Here is a 12741-nt window from a genome sequence, read left to right as displayed (position 1 = left end):
GTGGCATCCACCGTAACAGAATGCCATTAAGCTATCGGGTCCGGTTTTGGATCCGATAACCCGTTAACAGCCCCGACCAATGGGGATTTTCCACGTGTAAAATCATCATTGGCTGGAGGGAACACGTGTCGGCTCACCGTTGGGACAGATGCCATCCACTCGTTGGACCCAAAGCGCCTATGATATGCCAACATGTGGCACGGCCCAACAGAGGCCCATTCCTATGAAAAGGCCGGCCCGTTTGACTTGGTTAAAAGGTGGCGGGCCGGCCCACGGCAAGCCTGTTAACGGCCTGTTCGCATATAGCCCATTTACAGCCCACTATCCCAGGGCCCGTTTACGGCCTATCCGAATTAGGCCCAGTAGCGTCCTCTGGGTCATCCAATATTATTCCAGCCCGTTTTAACTTTCGGCCCATGTATGGCCCATGATGTCTTTCGGCCCATATGAGGCCCTTAGTAACCCTCGGCCCCTTAACGGCCCGTGGTAAATCAGGCCCGTAATGAACAGTGTATCACTTTATACCCATTAACGACCCATTATTCCGTTGGGCCGTTTCCAGACCATGATATCTTTCGGCCTTCTTAGGGCCCATTTATTCTTGGGCTCATTTCGAGCATTCGGTTACTTACGGCCCGTTACTGTCATTTTCTGCTTGTGGGCCAAATTCAGCCCATGGTTACAGTCGGCCTGTTTGTGGCCCGTTAATACGTTGGGACGTTTTCATGTCGAAAAAACCCATTGGGCTGTTTTCATAGAGTTATCAAATACGGCCAATAAATGGCCCGTTATTGTCCACAAATAGTACGACCCATGATTGGCGAAATGACGATACGCCCCGTAGAAGGCCCATGGATCGTACGACCCGTAAAAGGCCCATGGATCGTACGGCCCGTAGAAGGCCCATGGATCCTACGGCCCGTATAAAAGGCCAATGGATCCTACGGCCCGTAGAAGGCCCATGGATCATACGGCCCGCAGGAGGCCCATGGTTACAACAGTCCGTGTGTTGCCATGATTATTTTGGCCTAGTTTCCAAAAATAGGTTATTGTGGCCACTAGAAAAACACAGAAAAAGAACTGCAGTGACTACAAGCAAACAACTAAACAAGACAATATGGAAATAAGTAAGCAAGCAATTAACGCTACCCTATTACCGCTATTACACATATTACATCCACTGGGCATCAAAGTTCGCCACCAGTGAAAATATAGGGAACAATGCAGCATATTACATACATTGGCCGTCAAAATTGGCCACCAGTGTAAATAAACGCGGCAGCAAAACAAGAGCATAACTGAAACAACTTCAGAAGAGCTCAAGAAACGTGGTATCCACCATGCTGGCAATAATCTTAACAAGCTTATTAGCTTTGTCCTGTTTGGCGCTAAAATCCTCCAACGCTTGCTGTTGCACTAGAAAGTATGCATCTGAATGCTCCAGGGACTTCCGCAGTCCTTCCGCCTCTTGTCGCAGCACAACTGATCGATGTCTTTCATCTTGTAGTTGAGACTCAAGAAACTGAACTGATTCAGACAGTGAGTTTGAATAGCTTGTGCAAGCGGTAGTAGCCAGTAACTCCAACACTAAACCAAGACAGGACTTTGGGGTTGTCTCACTATCTTCGAGATAGTCTTCCTTAGCTGTTTTATCAGCTTTGTTGGAGACCAACAAGGATGTGTCACTATCCCGAACCTTATCTGCATTACTTCCTTTACCATTGCTTAATAAGGCACTCTTCCCCAATATTCTGTCAGCATTCTAAAAGAAGAAACAAGCAGACACATAATAGTTTAGCATGTACTAGTATATGAAACTTATTTCGGTGAACTAGTTCATTAGTAAGGTGGACAGGATTAAACTACCAAGTCTTCTATTGCCAAGTACTAGTACATAATAAAAGCATCAAACGAACATATATCTCTGTCCTATGGTCACTGCATTGTCTTGCCAAATCAAAATCGAGACACGGTTCCAATCATATCAGTTCAAGACAAAGCAACAGTGAAAGAATACAAAGCGTGGGAAACTACATGGCATAACAAGATTTCAGATGGGTACCATAGGTCTACATGTACAACAACACTATTGGCTCTGTTGTGGTGCTAGTAATGTGCATGATATGAGCAGTCAAATGTATACACAATTGAAATTTAAATCAACAGAGCTATTGATAAGAGCAAGCCTGTTAAAGAAACATGTGTGAACATACCTGATGTGTCATTGAAGTTTCGATTAGATCCTTCAATTTAAAAATAAGTTTGTATGAGTAAATATAGTGATATAAGAGCAAAGCAGTATGCACGATAGCAATCATAGTTAAAAAAAGGTGCGCCTAAGCGAGCGCTTAAGCACGCCTAGGCTCTAGGCGTTGGAGAAACGCGTTGCACATAACTATGCTTAATCTGTGCATAACTGCGCATAAGCATGCGCTTTGGTTAGTAAAGCGTAAGGCGGTGGCAAAACGCACAATTAACGCCTAGCGCTTTTTTGAACTATGATAGCAATGGAATCTTAAATTAGAACAATTGTTCTTCAAGTTTAGGCACTTGTTCTACATGAACAGAGTACGGTAAGACGCAAGAATATAGTACTTAAAAATAGAAAATGATCTCATAGACCTTACCACATTCTTGGTTCGGGACCAGTACAGGACAAGGCGTTCCCAGTCATCGTCCAGTAAATGTGTCTCAGGAGAACGTAAGGGAATTTGATGAGTTTCTTTGACGGTGAAGTACATTTTCTTTAGGTAATTCCGATATTGCCCCCAAGCATTCTTGAAGATAGCAGAGGTATTAGCACAGGTTACCTCATCCTGAGTTTCCAAATCGGTCCTTCTCTATAGAGAAAAATGGGAAAATTTGTTGTATTATAACCATCATGGAGGTAGGATGTATGGGACAAAGCAAAGTAGTTGCCATGAATTACATTACTTACACATAACTCCTGGACAAACACCTGTAACTGGCATTTTCCTTCATCTTCAGTATAATATTTCCAAGATGGGAAGATACGCACATACGATTTAACAACATCAAATGCGATAGATGCTAAACTACGACTAGCTGGTTGTGCTTCCTCCACAGGAATAGGCGTACTAACTGGTGGAGTTGGGGTTCGCCGTGGCAGTACTGGCCCTTTGGGCACTGGAGCTGCCTTACTAACTGCTCTTGTTTGGGAGCTCTATGGTGGAGATGGTGCTGTGTCAACAGGAACTGGGTTACTATCTGCTGGAGTGGGGGTTAGATTGGGTGAAGCTGGTTCTATGTCCATCACAGTAGGGGTACAATCTGCGAGAGTTTGGGTTATGTGTGGTAGGGCTGGTTCTCGTGCATGTACAACCGGGGTGCTATCTCCACCAAGAGGTAGCACTGTTTTATTTGAAGACCGTATTTTTAGTCCCCTAGATGCTGGCATCACCCGCTCCAATTCAAATGGATGATAAACAGGAAACATAGTTGAATGTTCAGACATTGTATGAGAGACGGATGCAATAGATAGTGTGGAAAAAAGAGGTCATGAAATAGTTGACATGTATATTGTTTAACTAAAACAGATAGCATGACATAATTTGACATATATGATGTCTATTTAAACTGGATAGCATAGCATAACATAATTCAAAGATATGATGAATAACTAATCAGGATCGCATGACATAATTCACCTACATGTTATCTAAGTAATCAGGATCGCATCATTTAATTCACATATGTAATTTATATGCTAAACAGAGGGCATTAGATATGATGTATGAACTAAGAACATGGTGTTGAATATTGTGTATATGATGTCTAATCTATGCAATGCAAGACACCATATGCATGATATGAGCAGTATAACCGTGCCAAGTTAGACCATACACCTCGGTGTGGGAATAGGACTGGTCATCTATCTCTGAATCCATCTCTGAGGAGCTATCGGGACCCAACAAGAGATCTGCTTCGACAGGTAGCACTGTCGGCGCTGAAGGCCTTGTTTTCACTCCAGATTTTTCAATCTCCCACCCAAATGGCTGATTCACAGGAAGAGTAGTTTAATGTACAAACATTGTCGACAAATGGAAATGTAATGAAGAAAAGGATGGGCAAGACATCATTCAAATATATGATGCCTTGTTAAACAGGATGGCATTGCACATTTCACGTATATTATGGCTGGCTAAAAGACATGAGACTGCACAATTCCCATATATGATATAGAAACTAAACAGGTGGCATTACAGAACATGTCTAAACTAAGCAGATGACATATATGATGTCAAAAGTAGGCACTGCAAGGCAACATATGCATGATATGATTAACATCATCATGCCAAGGTAGATCAAACATCTTGGGGGGTAAATAGGAGTGGTCAGCGGCGTCTGAATCCTCCTCAGAACAGATATCTTCCTCTGGATTACAATCTGGAGAGGGGTGGGGAGGGTTTGCCATTGAACCCACCATGGAGCGATTTCTGCATGACATTGTATTGCCGCGCAAAACTCTTCTCTTTTTCTCTACATGTTTAGCATGACTGTGTATAATATCTGACATGCATACGAAAAAATATGGTGATATTATGTAAGGAGAGCATGCAGAAATTTAGAGTGATGGTAACACCAAGTGGATGGATCCAAAAATAATGATAGCAGGCTGATGATTGCTTTAATTTAATAAAAAGACAGATGATGATTGCTTTACTATTTGTTTCCCACCCAAGATGAACAACATAGGCATACCCTAGGTGAACCAGATATTAGATAGAGATACTATTCATTGCTTCCTCGATATGTGCCCCACAACTAATTTAGAACTCAAGTTTGAACATTAATTTGGACCTGACTTGGAGTCCAACAGGTGAACATGACGATAAAGTAGCAGGTAATTTTAAGCAATGCATAACATAGGCAGAAAAAAGAGTGCGACCTCTCTTGTGGACCGGTGTACTCCTCAGGTTCATTTGCTGAGTCGATGATGGTGATGCCGTTGCGGTGGGTGGCGGCGGTAGGGAAGGAGATCTGAGGCGGTGAAAGATGGTCAAGAGTCGTGATGTCTGGTTTGGTGGATGTTTCTGTCAATGGAGCAGCTCAGTTGAGGTGGACGACGTCGCGGCAGGAGTAGGACAAACCACACAAAGTTCCCTTCGACACCTACCTGTAACTGAAGTAATTCTGTAAGGGCTCATTTGGCTTGCATGATTCTAAAAACGCAGGGATAGGGAAAACACCGGAATAGGGTAGGAATGCACATGGTAAATAGAGCATTTGTAAACACAAGATTTGTGTCAACTTGAGTATTTGGTTTACAGGAATTGGAAGAGCAGAGGAATGCAAAGAAACATGGCCAAAATAAAGTGAAACCATATGAAAGTGTGTATAGTTAGAATGTTATTCTGCCACTAATGCACTTGGTCTTGTTTTCATGCATAGGATTTTGAAAAGTAGGTCCAGGTGAATGTTTTGCATCATTCCTTTCAACAAAATGCATGAATAATTGAATAGTAGAGTGCCATTGGAAAATTCCCTATTGCTATGTTTTTCCGTTGAACCAAAATAGCCCTGATGGATCGACATGAATATATAGTAATAAGTGATGCAACAAGTGTACAGCCTCTTTGCCATAGCCGTGTCGACCTCATCATCATTGGGTTGGTCGCTGAAGCAGTTGAGGCAGAGGTGGTTGTCGGAGGTGTGAAGGAAGATCTGAGGAATCTGTAGACGGCGTCTAGGGCACTGCTCTGTTGTGATGGACCGTTCTATCATTGGAGCAGCCCCGGTGAGCTGTAAGACATCAAGGCTGAAGCAGCACAAGACAGACATCGTCAATCTCAAGTGGGATTCTAATAGCATCTCCAATAGATGATGTAAAATAGATGTAAAATTTACATCACCAAAAACCACCTAACTACAACAGATGAGGTAAAAACTGTTGACTCTGAACTTAACTGTCGAAATTGAAATTTACTGTGGAATCTGAATGTTACTATCGAAACTGAATGCAATGGTAGCAGAGAGGCACTTGATATGTAGTTTAGGGAGGGCCTGCAGTTCATCTTCATCCTGCACCCCCATGAGCCGCCAGCCACCACCCGCCGAACCGCCGGCCCCAGCGCCGCCTCGCCGCCCCGAAACAACTCCCCACCGCCGGTCCTCCGCCGCCCCGGCCAGCCCTATAGGCCCCCCGCCCCCACCCTGAACCCTAAGATAGATAGTGGGGTGCCTCTCCGACAAGCCCTCGTCCCCACTGCGGGTGTTTCTTCCTTAACTCCGGCGAGCCCCCCCCCCCCCCCCCCCGCCCTTTGAAAATTGACTGACCCAAAAGTCGATTCAGTCGACTGAATTGTAGCTAAATCGGAGCAGAGCAGCAGCACGAGCGAGGGGGAGAGCAGTAGTAGCAGTGCGAGCGATCGAGCGAGCGAGCGAGAGCCGGAGCAGAAGCAACTGGGCGAGCGAGCGATCGAGCGAGAGCCGGAGCAGCAGCAGCAGCGCGAGCGAGCGAGAGCTATAGCAGCAGCAGCAGATTCGGATGGTATGGACGCCACCGCCGAAGGGGCCTCGCACTGGGGGAGAGCCGCCATGGAGATGTCGCCCACGGCGCCGGCTTCAAGGAAGCCGCTCCATAGGGGTGTGGGATGGAGCACCGTCGGCACCGGGAGGTCGAGCTAAGGAGAAGGTGCGATGTGATGAGTGTACAACCTCTTTGGTGGCGCCGAGTAGGCCTCGGCTTCGTTCAAGGAGTCGGTGAGGATGTTGCGGTTCTGGTGGAGCAGGTTAAGGCGGCGCTGTGTCGATGGAGCAACCGCGATAGACGAGGCGTTCGTCAGAGCAGCTCCTTGGAGATGGAGGACGGGGCGGCTGAACCGCCGGGACGGCGAGATGGATGACGGATCCTCAACTGGGGAGGCGGACGAGGGACGTCGAGCTGTTGCAGTGGACGACTTCGTCAGGGAAGAGGCTCATGCTGGGCAGCGGTGAGGTGGCGGACGGAGGAGGGTGGGGTTTCGTGGCTGGAGCGGAGAGGTTATGGTGGCCTGGGATTTCGAATGGCGAAAAGAAGGCGATGGGAGGGGGTGACCCATGACTTAGGGACGCACTTGTCCAAAATGTAGGGTGTGTTATAAAAGTACCCCCCACCGATTTGAACTAGCGGGCCTTTCAGCTCAGGGTTAGAAGGGGGATTTCGCGTGTCGGGATTTTGCAGCTGGAGGGAGTTTTCACGCGTGTTGTAATTTCGGGATAGCAAGGCGCGGGCTGTGAAGGCGCCAGTTTTGGGAGCACGATATCTGAATCTTCGGGATATAACAAGGCGCGACTTGAATTTTAGGGACAAGCCTAACGTGTAATATTATACTTGTACGTACCAAATCAATTCGCACTTCCCTCAACCAAAAACAAAACGAAAAAAATAAAACTATTCACACCACACAAAGAGAGAGTCTTGCCCCGTTTTACCATAAAAATGCTATTTAAAGCTACTCATACCAACAATTTATTGCAATTAAATGCTATTCGGTAGTATGAATTCATGTTATGTCCAATTAAATTTTTTCGCTTGCTGTATAATGCATGTAACCTACTCATACCAACATTTTAGTGCATTCCAAATGTCTATACTACCGCTGCAATTCGAACTGAATTTGAATCCGTTTCTCTATTTCAATAACAATCTGCAATCATGATTGTTGCCAACTTCAACCATCATTCATGTATTACCTTAATAACACACCACATGATTACTATAGAGATAGATATGAACTGTGTACTACATGAACTCGAATTCTATTTTTTGAATACACTTGATGTCGATTCCAAATATTAGTACATTTGATGTACTAACTATATATTTATAATCTAAACCATGTTCCATACGTGTACACCGAGTTTATCACACATAGTATAGTGCCCCGCCCCCTACATTATGACAAGTATTTAGACCTGAGATGCAAAAGCCACACATTAGCCCAAATTATGATCAATGTTCTATATGTTATACGTAGTACTAGCAAGATGCCCATGCATTCCACAGAACATCAACATGATCAAGGGGAGTCCTAATTTGCAAAATTGCCATAGTTTCCTTCATATCCGTCAGATATAAATCAGACGGCCTATATTGCAGGATGGCACCATCACCAACAACTTCGTTTTTATAAGAGTAGAGATAAAATATGTTATATGTAGTATAACATGTTCATAACCACACCATGTGTATCACCGTTATATATATTCACACATGCGTCGGTTTAAAACACTATGATAAATTCTTCAAATATCCGAATTCGCTTTTTATAATGAAGTATGATCCTCTATTCGTCTTTTACACCCACACAATCCTCTTATCTTTGTAGCTAGCTAGCGCTAACTTTCTCTCGTGCATGCAGACGCCCGCATCCCTCTAACCCTCCCTTAGCATTCTCTAGCTCCATCGCGCAAATTCGTCTTTTCACTTTAGGTCGTTCACCCACGGTGTGTGTAGGCCCCTAGCTCCTTCTTTACGGCACACATCAATCGATATGCCTCTCTAGCCAGGTGTGCCTAGCACAAAACACAAGCTTGCCCTCTTCTCTTATCACCGTCTATGCGTCACTCCCACCACTCTTTTCATCGATCTCGTAGTCGCACACTTCTCCCCCCCTCGATATAATATGACTCTCGCACCACCTCCTAGATGCATCCCTCTCTCTCTATCCTTCTCCCCGCGCCTCATTTGCTTCTAACACACACATGTATGTATACCGATCGATCTCCCAACATATACCTAGGTCGACTATAACTATTCCCCCCATTGATCAACGTACCTCACCAGTTATGTCTCTCCTTTCTCTGACAAAGGACGATTGATCTTCCTATGTAGTTATGTCTGCTTACCACATCCATATCGCCCCCCTGCTCATCATTCGTGCATGCCTCCTGACTCGTCTCTCACACGCACGTGCACAGACAGGCAGCCATCCCCTCTCTTATTGATATTGCAGGCGTGCCCTCCGGTTGTCTAGCAAGACTATCCCACCATTTGTTAGAAGCAACTCCACTACCACCCCCTCCAACACTCTAGCTCTGTCTCTCTCCCAACCTTATTCCTCTCCTACACATATGCATGGATGTCGACCGATCTCCCTTAATACATGAGGTAGATCGATCTCCCTTAATACATGAGGTAGGCCTCTCTCCTCCTCCACACATATACCAGCCATTGTACCTCTATAGTTAATTAGGCCTCCCCCCACCACACACCGATAGTCGAGCGTTGTAGGTAGGTATCCATGCCACAGAGACAAACTGCACATGTCCCCTCTCACGTTCCAGTAGGCCAGCCACTCTATATCTTTGGCACACACAAATTCGATGGCACTCTTTATCGATCGCGCGCGCGCACACACACACATCATCCCTCTCTTCGATTCTGTGGACACCTCAAGCCGATGATACCTCCACTCTCTTCTCGTGGATCGCCCCCTCTATATATACGATATATCCAGGACTCTATTTCACACACATTGCATATGTTACATTTTTTGATTGACCCCACCCCCCCAAAAAAACTCTCACGAACCCAGACACTACTTCACTCTACGTTTGTATCTCTCTCACACAACCCCACGTAGGTGGTGTATGTATACAAGAAGAGAATAGGTGCACCGTGCATGTACTCACGCTTCGTGCCCAGCCACACCTGCACGGGTACACGGTGGAGCTCATTTCTGTATGAAATGGCAGCCCACGTGCTATTTTGAACGTGTGTAGCGGTTGTTTACCTACGGAGGTCATGTACCACGCATGGTTTGTCTCTCTTCAGAGTATCTCAGAATGGAGCCTGCCTTCCTGGTTTATCTCTCTTCAGAGTATCTCACACAAGGCTGCGGTGGCCTCTCTCTCTCTCACCGTTGGTCACTGATCCGGCCGCATCCCGTCTGCCGGTGGAAAGGGAGGACGTGCATCGTTTCTCCGTTCGACGGCGCTGAGGTAGCACGTTGCTACCTCTTGAGCACTGCGTTGGATTTCCTTGAAGAGGAAAGGATGATGCAGCAAAGTAGCGTAAGTATTTCCCTCAGTTTTTGAGAACCAAGGTATCAATCCAGTAGGAGGCTACACGCAAGTCCCTTGTACCTGCACAAAACAAATAACTCCTCGCAACCAATGCGATAAGGGGTTGTCAATCCCTTCACGGTCACTTACGAGAGTGAGATCTGATAGATATGATAAGATAATATTTTTGGTATTTTTGTGATAAAGATGCAAAGTAAAATAAAAGCAAAGTAAAAAATCTAAGGAAATAACTAAGTATTGGAAGATTAATATGATGAAGATAGACCCGGGGGCCATAGGTTTCACTAGTGGCTTCTCTCAAGAGCATAAGTATTTTACGGTGGGTGAACGAATTACTGTTGAGCAATTGACAGAATTGAGCATAGTTACGAGAATATCTAGGTATGATAATGTATATAGGCATCACGTCCGAGACAAGTAGACCGATTCCTGCCTGCATCTACTACTATTACTCCACACATCGACTGCTATCCAGCATGCATCTAGAGTATTAAGTTCATGAAAACAGAGTAACGCCTTAAGCAAGATGACATGATGTAGAAGGATAAATTCATGCAATATGATGAAAACCCCATCTTGTTATCCTCGATGGCAACAATACAATACGTGCCTTGCTGCCCCTACTGTCACTGGGAAAGGACACCGCAAGATTAAACCCAAAGCTAAGCACTTCTCCCATTGCAAGAAAGATCAATCTAGTAGGCCAAACCAAACTGATAATTCGAAGAGACTTGCAAAGATAACCAATCATACATAAAAGAATTCAGAGAAGATTCAAATATTGTTCATAGATAATCTTGATCATAAACCCACAATTCATCGGTCTCAACAAACACACCGCAAAAAGATGATTACATCGAATAGATCTCCACAAGAGAGGGGGAGAACATTGTATTGAGATCCAAAAAGAGAGAAGAAGCCATCTAGCTAATAACTATGGACCCGAAGGTCTGAGGTAAACTACTCACACTTCATCGAAGAGGCTATAGTGTTGATGTAGAAGCCCTCTGTGATGGATGCCCCCTCTGACGGAGCTCCGGAACAGGCCCAAAGATGGGATCTCATTGATACAGAAAGTTACGGTGGTGGAATTAGGAGTTTGGCTCCGTATCTGATCGTTTGGGGGTACGTAGGTATATATAGGAGGAAGGAGTACGTCGGTGGAGCAACAGGGGGCCCACGAGGGTGGAGGGCGCGCCTGGGGGTAAGCGCACCCCCTACCTCGTGGCTCCCTCCTTTATTTCTTGACATAGGGTCCAAGTCTCCTGGATCATGTTCGGTAAGAAAATCACGTTCCCAAAGGTTTCATTCTGTTTGGACTCCGTTTGATATTCCTTTTCTTCGAAACCCTAAAATAGGCTAAAAAAACAACAACAATTCTGGGCTGGGCCTCCGGTTAATAGGTTAGTCCCAAAATAATATAAAAGTGGATAATGAAGCCCAATAATGTCCAAAACAGTAGATAATATAGCATGGAGCAATCAAAAATTATAGATACGTTGGAGACATATCAAGCATCCCCAAGCTTAATTCCTTCTCGTCCTCGAGTAGGTAAATGATAAAAACAGAATTTTCGATGCGGAGTGCTACTTGGCATAATTTCAGTGTAATTCTTCTTAATTGTGGCATGAATATTCAGATCTGAAAGATTCAAGATAAAAGTTCATATTGACATAAAAATAATAATACTTCAAGCATACTAACTACGCAATTATGTCTTCTCAAAATAACATGGCCAAAGAAAGTTCATCCCTACAAAATCATATAGTTTAGTCATGCTCCATTTTCGCCACACAAGAATGTTGTCGGTGTCAAAACCGGCGGATCTCGGGTAGGGGGTCCCAAACTGTGCGTCTAGGCCGGATGGTAACAGGAGGCAAGGAACACGATGTTTTACCCAGGTTCGGGCCCTCTTGATGGAGGTAAACCCCTACGTCCTGCTTGATTAATATTGATGATATGGGTAGTACAAGAGTAGAACTCCCACGAGATCAGAGAGGCTAAACCCTAGAAGCTAGCCTATGGTATGATTGTTGTTCTGTATGTTGTCTATTCTATCGACTAGCCTGGACCTGGTTTATATACTACACCAGAGGCCTAGGTTAACAAGAGTCCTAGCCGAATACGTCGGTGGGGAGAAGTCCTTGTCTTGATCGCCAAGTCTTTGTGGAATCTTCCTTGTATGCGATAGCTGTCCGAACTGGCCCATGAGTATACGGCCATGGGGGGCCTCGGCCCAATCTAATAGATCGGGAGACGACATGGTGAGTACTCCCTAGTCCAGGACACCGTCAGTAGCCCCCTGAACCGGTCTTCAAGTTAGGGACGCTCCTTGATTCTTCCGAACTGTTCTTCATCTTCGGTCATCGGTCTTGAAAACTGGTTCAACAAATCTTCTCATCTTCGATCTTGAGGATCGCCGAAATGCATTCGACGAGTTTATATGCTGGGTATCCGAGGAGCCCCTTTAAGTTTCCGGCCTTTATCAATGCCTTATTATTTTTATGCCACACCTCGGGTTTCAAGTTGTTCCCGGGAGGCAGTGTCCTCTTGCGTCCGAGCTCTAACGCCGGACTGTATTCGAGGTATCTTTTGCAGCCGAGCACCAATGCCGGACCGCTTCCCAGCTCTAACGCCGGAATGTATCCGAGCTCCAACGCCGGACTATATCCGAGGTGTTATATCACCTTGGTTCAAAAAAGTTTGAAGGAG

The sequence above is a fragment of the Triticum urartu genome, chromosome 5A (assembly GCF_056163025.1).
Source record: "Triticum urartu cultivar PI428250 chromosome 5A, HENAU_Tu73, whole genome shotgun sequence".
Classification (NCBI taxonomy): domain Eukaryota; kingdom Viridiplantae; phylum Streptophyta; class Magnoliopsida; order Poales; family Poaceae; genus Triticum; species Triticum urartu.
Note: the sequence above shows the minus strand (reverse complement) of the source record.